This window comes from Mus caroli, unplaced genomic scaffold (assembly GCF_978045245.1).
Source record: "Mus caroli unplaced genomic scaffold, Mus_caroli_1 scaffold_20, whole genome shotgun sequence".
NCBI lineage: Eukaryota > Metazoa > Chordata > Mammalia > Rodentia > Muridae > Mus > Mus caroli.
In genome coordinates, this window is record NW_028227275.1 from 19,602,706 (window position 1) to 19,622,346 (window position 19,641).

Sequence of the window (19,641 nt, forward strand, 5' to 3'; positions counted from 1 at the left end):
GTCATGGGGGAGGGGGGGAGGGCGTGTCTGCAACTGTGCTCACAGTCTGCTGTGGACACTCTGACACCCTTGTTTGCTGCTTTTGCATGCCCGCCTTGGGTTGAACCTTTATTCATTCTACTAAGCCCTGGTGAAGCTATTTCTATTTTCAGCTCTGTCTACCTTTAGAATCATGTGTTCTGTGACTGGATTTAGTATCAGTGGTGTAAAGCCATTGTTTTATCGACTGCCAATGTACTTCTACCAAGTATAAAGGATACTTGCTAATTGTTGCTCCGTGGGTCTCCACGGTTTCGAGTTGTTCTACGGTCTGTTCTGTTTTGCGGGATCTGGGGTTAAATGGGGGCCTTTGAGACTTACTAAGGAAACTCCCGGCGCAGCTGAGTGTTTGGCAACCTCTGTGGTGGGGAGTTCATTATTGGACTACTATCTTGCATAGCAGGACATTCTTAACGTTGAACCTCCCATTTGCTCTCTAATAACATGTTTTTCTTAATTTCTCCTTCTATAACTACTTAGCACAACCATGCCCTCTTGTTAGTCTTTTTTTTTTTTTTTTTTTTTTTAGAGGATTTTCAAATTTTGAGTTGGGAGACTTTTGAGTCTTCTTAATGGTGGTTATCATCAATCTTGATAGCCTCAGGTGGGGACCACTACAGGGAATGGGGGACAGTCTGGGAAACGGTACGTCCATCAAAGGTCAGATGGCCCTGGGTTTTCTCAGTGTAACTTTTTTGGAAGCCAGTGTTTCTTCTTGAACTCTGTATTATGCTACCAGTTGAGCTGGGATGTGCAGCCATGCTTCCTGGGTGGCCGGCCATGGCTGTCTGTCTGTCATGACCCTGATAATGCAGGTTCCCCTGCAAGAAACTCCTGCACCTGGCACATGTGACTGTGAGAAAGAGTGTCCCACTGCTTTACCATTGGGGAGACAAGGTTGGAGAAGGCAAGACAATATCCTCAGAGTCGATGTAAAGCGGCCTTGACTCCTAGCCCAATGCTCGTCATGTTTCATATTTCAATAGGAATTTCGGAGCAAAGGTCTTCCACACTTTAACAAATATTAAGTAGCCAGACTTTGTAACCAAACCGGCAGATGGAAATCCACTCCAGGAGGGAGGAGCCTGAAGAAGAGGACACCTGCTCTTGGCAATCCCCTGGGCTGGGAGCCAAGGGAAGCAGTGGCCTCAAGCTCTTGTGGGGGTGGGGATGGTGTTTCCAAGCTCCACAGGAAAGCCAGTACATTGAATACTTCCTGCCTTGCTTCTCAGGCATCTATTCCCTCGAGTTTGGCAGGAGGACATTTTTTCTGTAGGGCTACAGCCCATAGCTGACTCTGGGCAAAGAGAGATTGTTTTCTTCAGGCCTGTCTCACGTTCTTCCTCACTCTTTGCTTGGATGCTGGGGATGGAATCGTGGGCCTCCTGGGTGCTGAGTACGTACACATTCTACTGCGAAGCTATGCCCCAGCCTCTCCATATTTCTGAATCCCCCATCTCTGTTAGCAAGGCATGGGAGCCGGCAGGACTCAGCAGAGAATGCCTGCTAGCATGTTCCCACCAACAAGCAAAGACTTGACATCATGACGGCGCCTGTGTGTCCTGTGCACCTCCGGCATGAGCCATCTTGAAAAGGGCACCTTCTGTGGGAGGTGACCGGCCGAGCAACGTTTTATTGGTCGAGTCCTTACTCCTGTGTCTGGGCTCACCCAGGCACTATGGCGGTAACTATGGGGACAGATAAGGGAGTGTTTAAAGGGTTAATTGCTGTTACTCTTTGTTTCATCCCCTGCATGTTCTGGTGACATAAACATCTGAGTCCAAGACCCCCAGTCACGAAGCTCTCATGCTACCCGAGGACTGGTAGGGGTGACAGTGGGGGTGGGGGGTGTTGTGTAAAGCATGACCATCAAGTTCCTAGACTCCCCTGGAGAGGAACTAAGGCGCAGCTCTCCCCCACAGCTACTGAGATTCGAGGATGTTTCTAGTTCTTTCAGTTCACCTTGCTGTCTTGCTCCTTGCTGTATCACCAAGGAGCCTACAAAGCTCCTCGAGTATCGAGTATCGATGACTTCACTGTCCCAACTATTAGCATTAACCACCGTGTTAACCCTTTTCCTACTTGTAACCACATAGATCAGATCTCTGTAGGACCGTGGGTCCTACCCCTGGAGATTTGGGGATAGGGATGGGCCTAATGGTGTCAGGAGTTTGTGGAGTCAGCTGATGTAGTGATCTCTCTGGAGCTGTCTTCTTAGCTCCAGGTCCACGGTATTCCTTAAGAAGGCGCGTTAAGACCAGCACCAGGGCTGTGCTTCTGGTCTCTCTGTTGACTTTCCCTTGGCTTTGAAGGGATCTGTTACTAAGCCTTTACATCTGGAGAAAATGAAAGACTTTCATGCGGGTTCTCCGCTAATCAGTGTGGCAGTGGACTTCAGAGAAACCAAATGTGCTGGAGAGGGGGTGTGGCCAGGGTGTGCAGGTGGTTCGGTCCGTGGGCCAGCTGATCTTGTCTGTGCAGCTCACAGAAGCTAAGTGCGTTCTACAGCTAAGTGTAGAACTACTGTGTGTTCTACACTAGCAGTCCCTCTGGGGTTGGAAAGCCTGTCCATTCCTTCCAAATGCACAGTAGATGTCCCCAAGAGGGGCTGTGCTTTGGATCACAGAGCAGTTAGACGTAAAGACTGGAATTAGGCACTGGGACTCTGAGGGTCCATAATGAACCTGAAAGTGGGCTTAAACCAGGACTTGGAAATTTCACCACTGAGTATCCACCCCAGGGAGATAAGGCCCCAGTATAAGTATGCATGCTGCAGCGATATTCAGAATATTGAAGAGAACGTTGAAATAACCTTAATGCCTCATATCAGGGGAGTGGTTAGACAAATTCCAGCATATCTGCTTGATGGAGTACTTAAGCAGTCATCAGAAATGGCCTTTGTGGGAGATGTCAAATCATGCAGATGTTTGTGATATCAAAAGCCAGAGTTGTATTGATCCCCGAATTACTCTAAATAATGCATGGAAAATGACTGCAGAATTCTAGCAGGGATTGACTGCGGGTGATTTTTCTCTTTTGTGTTTCCCAGATGTTCTTTAAGAAGGACGTATTGTATTTATGGTAGGAAACCTGCCAGCTTTGAACGCTAATGGAAAGCCCCTGTGTCTGAGTTAAAACTAACACTGATGGGTAGGGAGGCGGTGCAGTGGTACAATACTAGCCTAGCACGCAAGAAGGCTCAGTGCCATAAAACCCCAAACAAACAACGAGTCCCAGAGGCGTGGTATGGCTTCCTTTAGCCCTGTGGATCCAGCTGCTCTTTTGTGGGGCCAAAATAATACCCGCGTCTCAGGGCTGTTGTGAGGCTGATGAGAGATGAAAACTTTTGTGCCTCAGCATCATTAGCACTGTGTAGCACATGTAGCAGGTATCGGGGAATACTGGACATCTGTGTTGGGATCGCTCTGGGAGGAACAAACCTAACTTCTACACCTCTCGCCTCAGAGTGACCCGACCCTTGTGCGTAGTTTAGCATCAGTATTGGCTTCCCTCGTCTTTGCAGACACAGCCTGGTCTAGAGTTTTCCTCCTTAGCTTAGAATCTTAGCATCATCTCTTCACTGCACAGGGACCTTCTCGGCTTTTGCTTCACTTGGTCAATTTTATCTTTTAAAAGAAGGATTTAAATACCCCTGCAGAAATGCCTAGAAAGGCCACGGAGGGAGGCTGGGCTGCTGGCCAGCAAAAAGACTGAAGTGTGGCTTGTGACAGTTTTCTTGGATAGCCTTATGGGTTCAACGTGTGCCCCTGTCTAAGAGGTGACAGTCCACCATAGGTGCTGTCTGAGAGATATGCCACACCTGAGTCTCCTGAGGGGGCGACTGTACCTGGCAGCAGGTTACCTTTGGACCAACTTTTTACCTGTCACTCAATTCTCAGAGGGTATCCTTTCCATGGACTTCCACAGGGCTCAGGTTTGAGGGTAAACATGTTTGAATTTTGATAACTTCTCTATAGTGGCCAATCGCAGACTTCCCTTGCTAGGTGGGGCTGGGTGCTTGTGTGTGCCCTAGCTTGTCTCCCCAGCTCTGACAGACAAGAAGCTCTCTGGGCTGGCTACATCCCTTACTCATCTTCAAATTGCTTTGGGCACTCAGGTTCTCTGGCTTCTGCTTAGCCTTGAAGCCCTTATGCATCCGGCCCAGATTGACTTCTTGGTCTCTGCAGATTTCTGCAGGTTCGGGAGGGGCAGGCAGTGATTGAGGCAGCTCAGAGCATCCACTTCCCATGTGTGTATATATCCCTGTCATAAGGGCTACGATAACTCATTAACAAGGCCCTGGTGGTGGGAGCCAGGCTGTGGAGCCTGCCCAGCCCTGTGGAAGAATGACTGACCCCCATGACCCCGTCTCAAGCTGGGTTTAATTAAACTGTCAGCACTGGTCAGAAGAACAAAGCATCCCTTCCCGCCAGGGCCCAGCCCCCATCAGAGGCAGGAGGCTACTCCACTGAAACAAATAGCTGTACAGAATGGATCTGTCTCGCCTCCGAGGGAAATTACCCGAAGCAGAAGGTGACCTCGCTATTGCCACACGTCCAGGACAGGAGGCAGAGCTGCTGAGCCTGTCCAGCTTCTGAGAAGATGCAGACCGTTGTGTGGGAAGTGGGGCTCCCTGGTGGCCCCCAGCTCTGATGGGGCCTTCTTCTCGTCTGTGCCATCCCTAGGAGTCTTGCTAGGCATCCATCATTTCTTAACATCCCTCTTTCCAGAAAGTTCTTGAGCTTTGTCCAGAGACAGGAAGCCTGTGAGAGGTGCAAGGTGTTAATGATAGAAGTGGCCTTGCGTAAATGGTTAGAGGAGAAGCTGGCCCAAGCAGGGTCAACTCTAGGGGACTTTTCTCTTCTACCACATTCTTGTGTGTCATAAAGCTCTGGGGAGTGGCTGAAAGATGGCTCAGCAGGTAAAGGTGCTTGTCTATGCAAACTGGGCAACCAGCCTGACCTGGAACACGGTGTAGGAAAGAACTGACTTCTGAAAGTGGTCCTCTGATCTCCGTATGCATGCCATGCCATGCGCCCGTATTCATGCGTACCATATACAGACAGAGTAAAAAACCAAAACAGAATTAAAACAAAAGCCTGAAAACCTCCAAGCCAGGAGCAGTGGTGCACGTCTTTAATCTTAACACTCCTCTGGCAGAGGCAGATGGATCTCTGTGAGTTCAAGGCCAGCCTTGTCTACATAGAGAGTTCTAGGACAGCCAGGGCTACTTAGTTAAACCCTGTCTACTTACCAACAAAAGAAAAACCCAAACAAGCTAGAGAAAAGCTCCTTGTCTGTCAGAGCTGAGGAGACAGGCTGGAGCACAGACAAGCACCTATCTGCGAAGCCTGGGATTGGCCACTCTAGAGAGTTCAAATTAGAATTCAAACGTGTCCTTCTAGCCACTGAGCCCTGTAGAAGTCCATGAAAATGTTATTCCCACAAGCCACTTCAACCTCAGGGAGATCTAGGTGATCCTATCTCCCAAACTTGTTTCCCTCTTTACAAAGTTATTATTTTTTTGTTTTACTACCATCTGGGCTTACAGTTAGGTTAGTCTCAGACAGGAATCATGAGAGTCTAGGTTTGAACTCAGGCCCATCTGATCTCAAAGCCATGCTCTCATGGTTAATCTGTGTCCAAACTAGGGTGAGGTGTGTGTGTGTGTGTGTGTGTGTGTGTGTGTGTGTGTTCATACAGATTTTCAGGGTCAAGGTCGTTGTTCCAGATCTGGCGTTAGTTGGGGTAGAAGGGCCCCTATTATCACATTCTTTCTCTTTGGTTTCTGCTTAGGAAGGTCTTGCTCCCTTGTGTGCTGGGGGAGCTCTTAAGTGGAGACCCCTGTTGGGTATTTACTTCTGCCTGCTCTGGCTGGAGTGTGAGAGCCCAGGGCACCAATCCCCAGAGCAGATGATCACCTCTATAGCCGGCAGAGCGCAGTCTGGGAGAACGAGTTAGCAATTACTGAGTGCTCTGGATTCGCAAAGTGCCTTCCCACCATTAAATTTGTGCCTGCTGTCAAGACGGGAGAGAAAAAGGCCAGCATCCCACTGAGCTGGCTCAGGAGCCTCAGGGAAAAGGGCAGGGCGGCTGGCCTCACTTTGACAGCTGTATGCCCAGCAAGCCCCTGTGCTCAGCATGGATGGACAGCCACTCAGATCTGGCCCATGCTTTTGGACCCAGCCCAGCCCCAAACTGGCTCAGAACTATTCTGGTTTTCACAGTTATGAACAGCCAGGGTGTGCCCCCTCCAAAGGGCTTCATGGTGGTCCTATAAGGATGCCCGGTGAATGCAGAGCGCTGTACTGGCATAGCTATAGCACTGGACAGAGCAGTGAGCAGCAGACCTAATTCTTAAGCCAGAGAAGACAAAGCAGGGAGATGCAGGCAGGCAGGGGCTGCTTGGGAAGACATACGGAGTAAGGGGTTTTTCTCTTATATTTTGAAGTCTACACAAATGATTTTGCTAGGGTATTATACTTTGGAAAATTAACGAACTAGTTGTCCCATCAAGGAAGGCATTTAACAAAGTCTCAGCCAGCATGGAAATATTTTTACTTTTTGATTGATATGTGGGGGTTTGCTGTTAAAAGTGTCTCAAGGTCCTCTTCATATGCGTTATGGTTGTGTAGCTGGGTGTTCTTGTAGACTCCTAACAGTGGGAGTTGACTCTTTTGCCTGTGTTTGGGATCCCTTTCTTCCTACTGGGTCGCCTCGTCCAGCCTTGATATGAGAGTTTGTGCCTGGTGGTACTGTTACTGGTTCTTCTATGTTCAGTAGATACCCCTGGGAGGCCTGCTCTGTTCTGAAGGGACACCGAGGAGCAGATCTGAGGAAGAGGAGAGGTGGGGGAGACAGGGACTGGGAAGAGTGGAGGGAGGGAAAACTGTGGTCAGGATGTAATGTAGAAGAGAAAAATAAAAGAAGAAAAGATGTTAATAGGAGCAGGCATTAATTAATAAGCATGTTCTGCAGAGATTTAACACCGGGAAAAACTATGATTAAGTTGGAAAAACAATTACACATATTGGTGCGTGAAAACCTAGGATGTTAAGGTTATCGACTGCTTTGAGGAAAAGAAGCACAAACTTAATGGCAAAAAGAAAAGAAAAAAGAAAAGAAAAGATAGGGTTTCACTAGTCTCACTGTGTAGCCATAGCTAGCTTGCAACTGACTCTATAGACCACACTGGTCTTGAACTCATGAACTAGTGTCCTGCTTCTGCCACACAGATGCTGGGACTGCAGATGTGTAGTAGTATGTCTGGTGGAGTGCTCACATTTGCTTATGGGTGTTTAGTGTGTGAGTATGTGTGTGCATGCATGTGCAGATGCACACGCACATATATATGCATACAGGTGTGTGTGTGTGTGTAGACGTGTGTGTTTGTGGAGGCCAGAGCTGGTGACCAGCATCTTTCTCATTGTCCTCCCCGCCTTCAGTTGCTGACAGAGTGTTTTCGTTGAATCTAGAGCACACTGATCATCTAGACCGGCTAGCCAACGAGCTCTAGACATCTACCTGTCTCTGTGTTCTTCCTCAACCCTTCCCCCAGGGCCGTGGCTACAGATGTGCGCTGCTGTTCCTAGCTTTTTATGAGAGTAATGGGGAATCTGAGATCAGGCCCTCAATCTTATGTGGCAGGTGTTTTGTCGACTGAGTCATCTCTCCAATAAGCACATAAAAAATTAAGTTTAATATCATTGCAACATGGGGTTGTTACACAGCCATCTGTTCGGTCTTTCATGCCAGACACTTCCAACTCCTCTCTGCTTTTGGTTGTTACAGTTCTGTGCAACCCCATGTCTTACAGCGGGGGAACTGAGGCCCACTGGGCTAAGCACAGTGTGGCATGGCCAACTGTTGGCAGATCTGGCTCTGGAGGCAGGGGACATGCTGGGCACACGGGCTCACCAGGCCACCCAGCTTCATCACAGAAAACCTTGGAAACTAGAGAGTTGTCAAGAAGCGGTGCTCCCAAGGTTCTAGGAAGGTGGGTTTAAGTCCTGAGGAGTGCAGTGACACATAGGAGTGGAAGTGTCCCAGGACACTCAGCTGCCCCATGGGCAGGGTTCTCACTGCTCAGGGTGTTACGGAGAGGTCCTCTAGGAACAAGCATAGATGGATTCAGACTTACACTTCTAGGAGGAATCTGGAGTTGCTGACAGGCAGCGGGAGTCACAGAAGTTCTTGGGCAGCGAGGTGACCTAAGCAGATGAGGCTTAGATCCTCTCTGTAAAACCTCCTCTCCCTGGCTTCCTGCACCTGAGACAGGATGGGACGGCCATTGACCCTCAGCTCAGTCTCTTAGGCCTCTTCCTCAGTGGCCTGAACTGGCCCCTCCGTGCTTCCTCAGTGCCCTCTTGACCATTTATGACACTGTAGTAAAGTATATACAGCGGTCGGTCGTCTTAACCACAGAGAATGCTACTTACTCTCCAGCCTCATTAGCTGCACCCCGTCACCACTGTCCACATATAGATGTGGTTTCCCCAAACCTGTCTCCTTTAAACAGTGGCTCTGCCTCTCTGTTCTGCTTTCTGTTTTCAAGGACTTGCCGGTCCTATGCCATGTAAATGGACTTAATGGCACTGTTATACCAACATTTCTCCATTTTACTGACTAGATAATACTCCACCTCCTGGACATGCCACCTTCCCTTTATCCAGCCAGCTGCAGATGGCCCTTGGCTTGCGTTGCCCATCTGTGCCATCTGAGCAGCCGTTGGAACCTCAGTTATAGCCCGTTTGTATTCTTTGTAATCCGGAGTCTTCCTTTCCCCACCAGCTGAAGTCTCACATAGGGTTTGGGGTTGCCTTGCTTTCTTAGGCATAAATGGGTTTGTCAGGCTGGTGAGCCTCACCACGTTCCTGCTCAGAGCCTGTGGGTGGAGAGTACCAGGCTTTTCCTCCCTTCCTCCATGATTCCGGGATCCATGCTGTGATTCTGGGTTGGGCTTTTATTCAGTGCACTTGGTTCTCCCATGACCTGGGTTCAGCCTTGGCCTGTGACCAACAGGTACACGGTGCAGGTTGCCCAGGGCTCGGTGCTGGTGTGCAGGCTAAAAGCATCTACTGCCAGCATCTCAAGTGCTGAGTGGAAAGCGTTGTCTGGGCCCTATTATGAGGGTAGTCACAGAAAGCCCTGGACATGACCCTTGCTTCCAGGAGCTAGAGAAGAACAGATCCAGTGTTTGAGGGAAAAGAATGTTTGCTGTTGGAGGAGGTGGGTGGGGTTCTGATGAAGATGGACTTGGGAGCCATGATAGTCATATGCACATGTAGGTAGGGTTTGATGGGCCCTGTGGTGTGTGTGTATGTGTGTGTGTGAGAGGGGAGGAGAGGGCTTTGTAGCCTGGAATGCCCTGGAACGAGAGACTCTGGTTTTGATGGTGATAGCCTGGGACTTGGCATTCCCTTTTGTCCCTCCTTGAATGGGAACACTGTAGCTCGGGTACTTCCATTTCCTGCTTGGGGATCTTAGGACACATCAAGGCAAGTGGTCCCAAGGAGCTCAAAGGATAGCTGGTGGAGTTCCTCAGGATGCTCCGAGTCTGTGCTGGAATTCAGTGTGCTATTGCAGTGCGCTGTCTAAGTTGTGCAGTGTGGGCAGACTCTGTCGTCAGCCTGTGGGGTTAGAAGCCCTGCCTGGCAGCTGATTAATTTGGGAGGATACATTATTGATGCAGATATTTTAACAGCTCAGTTCTTCCAACTGCTGGGCTTGGGTGTGTGGTGAGGAAAGTTAAATACACACACACACACACACACACACACACACACACACACATATACATACATACACACACACATATCACATATCACACACACACACACACACACACACACACACACACATATATATATATATATATATATATATATATATACACACACATTCCTGTTTGGCTTCATCTACAGCATTAATGAGGCACCCGTAGGAGCCTAGTCTTGGTCCCAAGGGGTTCAGTGTCCCTATTCTTACAAGTAGTCTTGGAGGTGCGGGTTGGAAAGGGGCAGTAAAAACTGGTTCAGACACTCCCAAGTCTCTCCCAAGTACCTGGCTCTTTTGTACTATCTTTTCCAGAACCCTGACAGAGTGGGTTAGCCAGATCTGGCCCTCACACACGCCCAAGTGCGAGAGTGGGCTTTATGGGTCAGATTGGGTCTAGTGCCAGGGCTCGCTAAAAGACAGCCACTGTCAGGCTAGAGTCACCAGAGCCTGTGAAGCGACAGCAGGCTGCTGAGGTGACTCGGCAACGGCTTCGTAGCAGAACTCACAGACTTGGATATGAGCTGTACGTCTTCTTTATTTAAAAAAAATGTATTATTAATTTGGTGGTGGTGGTGGTGGTGGTGGTGGTGGTGGTGGTGGTGGTGGTGTGTGTGTGTGTGTGTGTGTGTGTGATATGGGTGCCCATACTGCAGTACGCATGTGGAGTTCAGGGACAGCTAAGGAGTCAGTTTTCTCCTTCTGCATGGTTCTGGGAGTTGAACTTAGATTCTCAAATTCGTGCAGTGCAGGGAGCGCTCTTATCTCTCTTACACATACAGCCATCTCTAGCACCTCAGCTTTCCTTCTTCGAAATGGGGTCTTCCCAAGTAGCGGAGGCCGGCCTCAAACTCACGATCCTCCTGCTTAGCTGTCCTAGCACTGGGACCTAATGGGTGATGCTACGTCTAGCATTTTTCCCTCACATTTTAATGAGACAATTTGTAACTTGTTAGTATTCATGAGTCTTGTGAGCTGATGATGGCTGTGAGCCAGTTTTCCCTTGGTGCCTTGTCACAGTTTAATGGACCTGGAGCTGCGGTTTTCTTCAAGGACGTCAGCTCCGCTCACTTTCCTTCCCTGGTTAAGATCTGCCTGTGCTTTAGAAATGTTTTTATTAGCATACATCAATTATACATAATGATGGGTTTCATTATGACATTTTCATACATACACATAATGTATTTTGATCATCTTCACAGCCCGTTGCCCTTATCCTCGTGGGCCCCGCCCACTCCTGCTAGTTCCACGTTCTCCTGAGCCAGCCCTGCTTCTGTTTTTAAGTCTTAAAAAAAATATGGCCATGAATTCAGTGTGCAAATATTTTATTGAGAATTTTCACATTTATGTTTATCAGAACGATTATTATATAATTTTTTGGTGTCTGTCTAGTTTGAGTATCAAGGTAATGACTAGCTATGTGAACTGAGTTTGGAAATGTTCCTTCTGTGTCTAATTTATGGAATAATTTGAAAAGGATTGGTGATAATTCTTTTGATAGAATTCTGCAGGGACGCTTTCTGAGCTGAGATTTAAGTAACTATTTATTTTGCTTACAAAATTGTGCTCTGTGTGTGTCTGTGTGTGTGCTGTGTATGTTTATACTTGTGAGTACAAGCGTGCACACGTGCAAACACAATAAGAATGCTTTTATCATGTTCTTAGCCCACACTTCCCACTTTGTTTGTGGCAGGACGTCTTGTGTGACTTTATTTCTCTTCGTTACAGGAGCAGGGGTTACAGACATGTGCTGCCATGTCTGGCTTTTGCATGAGTTCTGTGGATTTGAACTCTGATCCTCTTACTGGTGTAACAAGCATTATTTACTGAGCCATCTCCCAGGCCCCATTGACATTTTTAGTTTGGAGATTTTTAATTACTGCTTCAATATGGTTGGCTTGTTATAGACCTGTCTAAATTTTTTTAAAATCTCATCTTGGTTTAACGTTGGCAGGTCCTATACACTGGCATAGTGTCACTTTCTTTTGGATTTTAATGGAATATAATTTTAAGGCATGTCCTTATGATGTCTTGAATTTCTTGGTATCTGTTGCAATGTCTCTATTTCCACTTCCAATTTTATTAATCTTGCTCTTCTCTTTTCTCTTTTGGTCAATTTGTCTAATGGCTTCACTGATTCTTTGGGTTTGTTTGTTTGTTTGTTAAGTTGTTTATTTTCAATCTTTTTGTTTTAATACTTTTAAAAATTTATTTTTATTTTGTATATGTATGTGCACATGTGTGTGTGTGTGTGTGTCTGTCTGTGCATGAATGCCATTGCATGTGTGTGGAGGTCAGAGGGTCAACTTCTGGCAATTGTTTCAGGCCTGGGGATTAAACTCAGGTAAGATCTGGCAGCAAGCACCTTTACCCACCGAGCCTCCAGTCTTTTATTGTACGCCTTTGTAGGTATGAATTTCCTTCTCTCCTAGGCTGCTTCCATTGTTTCCCATAGTTTTTGGTGTGCTGTGTCTTCATTGTCTTTTAGTTTTAGGATTTTTTTCATTCAGCGATGTGTTGTTTGGTCTCCACGAGTTTACGGATTCTTTTTTTCTTCTACTTTTTCTTGCTATTGATTTCGTGATCAGTAGAATGCAAGAAGTGATTTCGTTGCTCCCGTGTTTTTGAAACTTGTTTTGCGTCCCGATGCATGATTTATTTTAGACAAAGCACGGCGCTGCTGAGAAGACCGTGTACTCTGTGCTGCTCGGCTGGAATGCGTTACAAAGCATCCCATCTGTTAAGTTCGTCTGATAGAATGTCGTTAGTGCGATGTGTCTCTGTCTTGTTGCTGTGTTGCTCTTGATCACCAGCTTAGGGTTGACCGGTGACTTTCTTCTTCACAGGCTTATTTTATGAAACGGGGTTCACCTGTGCTGTGTGCATATACTGGGCCCTGCAGTGTCCAGATGAACCATTCCTCAATCAGCGTGAAATGACTTTCTTTCTCTCTCCTGACTAGCTTTTCCTTGAGGTCCATTTTGTCAGACATTAAAGGAACTGAAGCAAATACACCCGGAAGATGGTGCCAAGCACCTGGATATGTGTTTTGTTGTGGGAGTTTGTGTTCTGGAAGGGGGTGGCTGACGTTGGGAGCCATCTGGAAAGCATGCCATGTGGGGTACACTCTCAGGCCTGGGGATGTTTGAAGTGATGAGAAGGAAATGCAGGTGAAGCTGCAAGCACTTTCAAAGCCTTGTAAAGCGTTGTTCTGAGGGTGAGGGAACCAGTTTGTTCCAGAAACTGAGTGCTGTGGCCAGGAGGTTTGGGGAAGCGTTTTATGTTCTGTCCGGCATGGGGCAGGCTTCCTGAACCCCGAGGGTGCTTCCTGACATGGGCGATGGGTGGGCTGTCCACTCCTTCCTCTTCCCTGGAAGAGATCAAGCAGCAGCTTTGTCCATTTCTGTCAGGATGTGTGCGGAAGAGCTGGAAGCTTGGGCATGACAGCTTTGGGGTGTTCCCAACACAGCCGGTTAGCAAGGGGAGTGTTTGGAAACAGAGCAAGCTCTGATCGTGCAGTGAAACTGGCAGGTGAGCCAAGCATGAAATTCCCCTGACCCAAGACTCTGAGCTGGAAGCCGCCCTCCAGCTAAGTGGCTCTAACGAACTGTGGAACGAAAATATTTACCAGACCCTGGGTTCTGTCTCATGTTTGACAGTCAGATTTGACACAATACTAATGATCAGTTTGAGAACAGGACAGGGGCCGTGGCTTTGCCTCAGTACTACTCAGGAGTGGTGCTCTGTTGCCTGGCCCCTCCCACTTGTCTCCCTGCGTATTGATTCATTCCTCTTTTGAAGTTGACACCCTTGCTTTAGGAGCCTGGTTTCTGCACCCTGGGATCTTCCAACAAAGGCGCTTCTGTGGGCAGACCTCAGAGGCCAAGCAGGAAAGGGTTAGGAAAGAGAGCTATTGATGGAATACCAATAAGGAAGAAAGGGTGTTCCTACAGAACTAGGGGCTTCAGGCAAGTCTGGGCCCCACTTACATTATCCAAAGAGAGCAAAGAGTCCCTTCGGAGGATTTGCTTTGCAACAGGCTCCCTGGCCTGCACCAGTAGGGAGGATGGGAGGTAAGGAGGGACTATCTTACAATGAGAAGTTTAAGTTGCATCTCTGGCTGGGGAGGGACTGGCCGGGTGCTGCAAGGCCAACAAAGAGACTGTGTGGGCTGGCGACAGTTAGGGGGACACATGGCAACTAATGGGGTAGTAATGGGCGGGGAGGTAACCTGGGAAAAGCTGGTACAAGGAAAACTGGTGCATAAATTTTGGTGGCGTGACATCCCCCTTGGCAAGGAGACAGGCACCGCTGTCACCCTCCCTAAGGCCAAAGCCAGAGATGTCGTGGCTCCTGGAGATGTGGCCAGGATGAGCGATGGCTAGAGGGTGAGAATCCATGCTGCTTTGCAGTGCCCAAGGAATGAGAGCGAGCAGAGGCTCGGGATAAATGCCAGGCACAAAGGTAAAGATGTGGGACAGAGCCTCACCCCTGAGAGGCTGCGCTAATCGGGGGCATTGCTGTGTGTACCCACGGGGACTCAAACTGTGCTCCTCGAATAGGAGCCTGAAGATGGGGAAGCCCAAGAGCTCGGCATGCCATTTCCACAAAGACCCTTTGAACATGTCACCTCCCCAAAGGGGGACAATATTTATTGCCTGGGGGGCTTTTGGAGGAAGCCATTTCACAGTTTGTATTTGGACTTTTATGGCTTCCGTGGGGTTCCCCAGACAACCCGAGGCGTCCTGGAGTCCAGAACAGTAAGCATGCTTGTCAGTGGAGACTTAGGTCCTGTCTGTTATACACCAACTGGTTTTTGATCAAGTTAATAATACTCTTTAAAAAACAAGAACAAAAAAACAAGAGGAAGAAGGAACTTTTTATTTATTTGTCTTTATTCATTTATCTGTCTTCTTCAGAGCCCTTAGGAATGTTTAAGAAGAAAGAGACAGATTCCCCCCACACACACACACAACTGATGAGGACACTGTGGACCCCTCCTCCAAGGCTGTGGGTCATGGTGTGAATCCTTAATGGGACCCCCAGTTGGTGTTTGCAAAGTCGCAGCTGGCCTTAGACCCCTGAGGACTTCCAGTTTCCCATGGTGAACATCCCTCAGAAAGGCCATGGGAATTCCCTGCCTAATCTTAGCCGGAAGGCGGTGGTGATGGGAATTCTGGAGCCGACCCCCAGCCTGCTGCTGGCTGAGAGGCAGTCTACCCCACATTGTGGATCTGGGCCGGGCCTCTGCCTCTGCCTCTGGATGGATGGTGGATTCACTCACCCAGCTAACATATTACCAGCCTGCCGCGTGCAGTCATTTGTCGGCACGGGTATGAGGAGGAATTAGGCATGACCTTGGGTTTAGGCGGAGTTCGTGGTAGAGCTTCCTGCTGGTGCTCATTTCTCAAGGGGGTGGTTTAAGCTGTGAGGGTTTGATGGCTGGTTTATAGCCAGCCTTCCCCCTCCCAGTACCCATGAAAGGGCTCCGGGGGGTGGGGAGAAATATGAAGGAAAACGAGGAGATGTGAACGACCATATTTCACAGGGACGGATGCATACACACTGGCCACACAGCCGTGCCAACGTCCCCGATGGCCATCCATCTTCTCCTGACTGGGACATATTGAGTTTTGGTTTCAGCACCTGAGGACCTGAATGGCTTCACCCCTTGAGCGGCGACCAGAAAACACCAGCCAATTTCCTACAAGTCACACCTTCATTTACAGGAAACAAGGGCAAGAAATCATTCTGGGGCAGGTTCTTACAGTAAAGCAAGAGCTGGGACACATTTATTGATGGCTCTTAATAGCATCTTTCACAGCCAGCCGGCCTTAGCATGAAGTCAGCCTCAGTTGTTCCCTCGGGGATGGCAGTGGGTAACTGGTCATTTGAACACTCACCACAGACCTTAGTGACTGTCCCCTGGGCTCCCGCCAGTGTGTCCTTAGCAGATTGGCACCATCTATTGATGGTGGAAGTGAATGTAAGGCTCTGCAGTGCATTTCTAGAGGAATCAGTGAGATATTTACAGGCTGAAGCCACCGGGCAACTTCTTCCATTTGGCTGCTGTCTTCTCTTGACATTGCCGAAATGATGTTAACCAGGGGACAGACAGAGACTCTGGGCTTTAGAGTCGTCTGCTCCTCTGCTTAACCTGGGGCAGAATCTCAAACTCAGCTTTCTTTGCTTTTAAAAGTCTTTGTGTGCGTGCGTGTGTTGTGTGTGTGTGTGTGTGTATTAGAAAGTGGGTTTGGTGTGTGTGTGTCTGTGTGTGTGTGTACACCATGGCTCAAGAATGGAGGTCAGAGGAGAACCTTGAACCTGAGTCCTTGCCATTCATCTTTGCTTTCTACTGTTTTTAAAGATGATACAAAGGAAAGAGGTTCCGTTATGACCTTCCCATACACACGCCTGAGTTTATGTGTATGCATGTATGTATGTGTGTATGTACAGGTGTGTGTATGTATGTATGTGTATGTACACAAAAATGCACATGCGCACACACACACACGCACACGCACATATACCCCCAATCTTCTTTCTTCTTTTCCCTTTCTGCATCCTTCATATCATTTCCCTTTTCCTTTCATACTTTTAACCTTTCACCTTGCTAGAGCACAGTCTCTTCTTCCCCTCTTGGCATGTCAGGCTCGCTGGTCTTTAAGCTTCTAGGACTCCCGCGTGCCTCCCCTCTCACCGTAGGAGTCCTGGGGTGGCAGGTGTGCTCCCACACTTAGTAAAGTACTCGGCTTTTCCCTGCATTCTGGCGACCCACACTCAGGTCCTATGCTTGCTCGCCAATCACTCGCCAATCGTCCCAACCAGAGACTCAGTTTTCTCATCTGGATGAAGGGTTAAAGGGTTTGATAATCCTAGCCCAGTTCCCAAAGATGATGGCAAAAAGACCGTTTGAGAAACACTAAGCTTATGTTTTTCCTGGTGTTTAGTTATGGAAGATTATATATGTGTGCATGTGTATACACGTATACACACATACATACATACAGAGAGAGAGAAGTTAAATTTCTGTTACCCAGTTTTATTAATGCTGAGCAAACTTTTTCAAAAACATTTTTAGGATTTACAATTTTTTTTAAACAAACAGAACCAAGGAACTTTAATGCCTGGCTAAGACTGCGGGAATTCTCAGTACGAGAAAAATGAGGCACAAAATGTCCCTTTCCAAAGTGTTCCAGTTTGGATCTTATGTTCTTGACTGGAGATTACAGGAAGGCTTGTTTTTTGTTTTTTGTCTTTTTAATCATCGCTAGGATGAAATCATTGTATTATTAACCTCTTTTCCCTGCTTCCCCCTTCTTCCCTCCTCCTCATTTCCTCTTCCTTTCTCCCCTTTCTTCCCCCTCCTGCTCTTCATCATCCATCATCATCATCATCACCATGCTCATCTCCGCCCCCACCCCCATCATCATCAGTTGGAGACATAGTGTTCTGCAGCCCAAGCTGGCTTCAAACTGATGAGGATGCAGGATATCCACATCTTTAATGCAGATGAGGATGGCCTTGAACTTCAGACCTTCCTGCCTTTGCCTCCAGGCAGCTGCTTTTAACCCATGCTGAGGATGGAACCCAGGGCTCAGTGCCTGCCAGACAAGCACTCTACCAACTGAGCTATACCTTGGAAAGCATTACTTTCACAGAAATTAAAATGTAAAAGTAACTGCTTTTCCGTGCTGACAAGAGGGCTGAACCTAAATCAGCAAAGGGTCCTTTTTCTCTCCATTTGATCTAACTGCAGAGTGACTGGGTTGAGGTCCAAGTGGAAGGATGCCGGGCTGCCTGGCTCATCTCCCACAGCATCAGTCTTTGTTGAGGGAGAGGGCTTGGCAGTTATCTGCTTTGACTCTAACATGGAAGACTTACCCCAGCTTAATCTGCTCCAACCCAGTCCCCATTGTTACCGTCATCTCTTACCCATAGGGAACAGAGGCTGAGAAGTAGCCCCTGTGCCCCACTGCCTGCTCCACGGTGTGGTGCGTCTCATCACACTCTGGCGTTAGGGAGTTGTTAAATGGAAAGAGTTCTCTAATTTTGCAGCCTTGCTGTGGGGACCAAATCATGGTGTGCTCTGTAAAAGGCCCAGGAGGAATGGTTTGTCTTTATTTTTATTTAAAGGGTTTTACACACACACACACACACACACACACACACACACACACACACAGAGAGAGAGAGAGAGAGAGAGAGAGAGAGAGACAGACAGACAGACAGACAGACAGACAGACAGACAGAAACAGAGACAGAGAGAAAGAGACAGGCAGACAGAGACATAGAGAGAGGAGAGCCTAAAGCTTTTTGTTTAGTTTCCTTTGCTCCGGATGCAGGCCCCGTGACCTTCATCACCTCTGTCCCTCGCATTCTCTGCCCCCTCTTCTCGGATTCCTGCGCCTTGGAAGGAGGAGGCTTAATAGAGATGCTCCACTTGGTGCTGAGTGTTCTAAAAAGTCTCTTCTTTCTGCACCTCGTTCGGCTGTGGGGGTCTCTGTGTTCATCGACATCTGCTACACACGGAGGCTTTCCTGAGGAAGTGTGAGGGATGCTGATCTGTGGCTGTAATGGTCAGTCATCAGGATCTGGTTTATTACTGTGCATCCACTCAGCTCTATCCTGGGTCTCATGACCTCTCTAGTCACAGGTCTGTGACAGATAACAGAGCCAGGGATGGATTTCACCAAGACTTCGATCCATTCGTAGACACCTTTAAAGTAAGGATAGAGCATATCGAGATTGAGATGGCAGCTCACACTCGTAATCTCAGTATTAGGTGACTGGAGATAGGAGGACTATCATAAGTTCACCATTTAGCTTAGGCTATATGGAGAGTTCCAGACTAGTTCCACTCCAGTACCAACTTACCCATTACCCCAGTCCTTTCTTGAACTTGGGAGTTGTGCCGGAACACCCCTGGAGCCCACCCAGCTGCCCTGTCTTCTTTAGGTGTGGGAAAACCTTTAGAATTCTCTGCTTCAGCTGGGAACAAACACTCCATTACCCCAGGTCTGGGCTCAGTGAGTGCTTTGGGAGGCAGGGGGATGCTTTAGTGCCCTTCTGTGGGGACACAGGCTCAGCAAGGGCTCTGCCCCTCTCCTGCATCCCCAGACCTCACGCTTCATTTGGAACAAGACTTCCAGTTATTTCTACAGTTGCCTCACCCACATCTTGGGGTTTAGTGATGAAGGGAAGACCCCCGTCTCAGCTCAGGAAAGCTACTTGATGTGGGAGAGTTTTATTTGAACTTCAGGCGGTCACTCGTGTGGGGCTGTGCCGCATCGGCAGGAGCAGAGGGAGCACACGAGGGAACGCACAGACACTTCTTCACAGTCAGCACTGAAGCTGAGCTTCGAGGGTGCTGGGAGGGCTGCACTCAGCATAGGGGACTTCTTAAGGGCCACCCTCTATCTCTCTGCTTCCTGCTAAGTCAGACTGGGGACAGCTGAGTTTTGTTCTCTGTTTTGCAGCACCCTTGGCACGCTGGCACCTTCTGGCTGCAGTCGTTGTGCTGGGCCATTGTGTATGTGAATGATTTTAAATTGGGTTTGTCCCTTTGGACTGGGTACCATCTGCCCCTTTCAGCCTCAGCTCCTGTATCCTTCTCAGCAGGGAGACATTCTCTCTATGACCTTTACCTTAAGAGTCTCCAGTGACCCAGTGTCTCGTCTTTAGAATACCAGCTACAACCCTTCTTTTCTTCCTCCCTGGTTGGTGATGGGGGAGAAACCAGAGTTTCGGACTAAAAAACAACAAATATTGCTCAAAAATGCAGTGAATGTGTGTTTGAGAAATTTTCTTGTGTATTTTTAAAAAAAA

At 48.2% G+C, this 19,641-nt stretch overlaps 1 protein-coding gene across 1 annotated transcript in view; it reads left to right on the plus strand.

Annotated features, from left to right (window-relative positions):
* Positions 1 to 19,641, plus strand: part of Slit1 (slit guidance ligand 1) — a 145,550-nt gene that overhangs the window by 23,302 nt on the left and 102,607 nt on the right. The window lies entirely within an intron of this gene.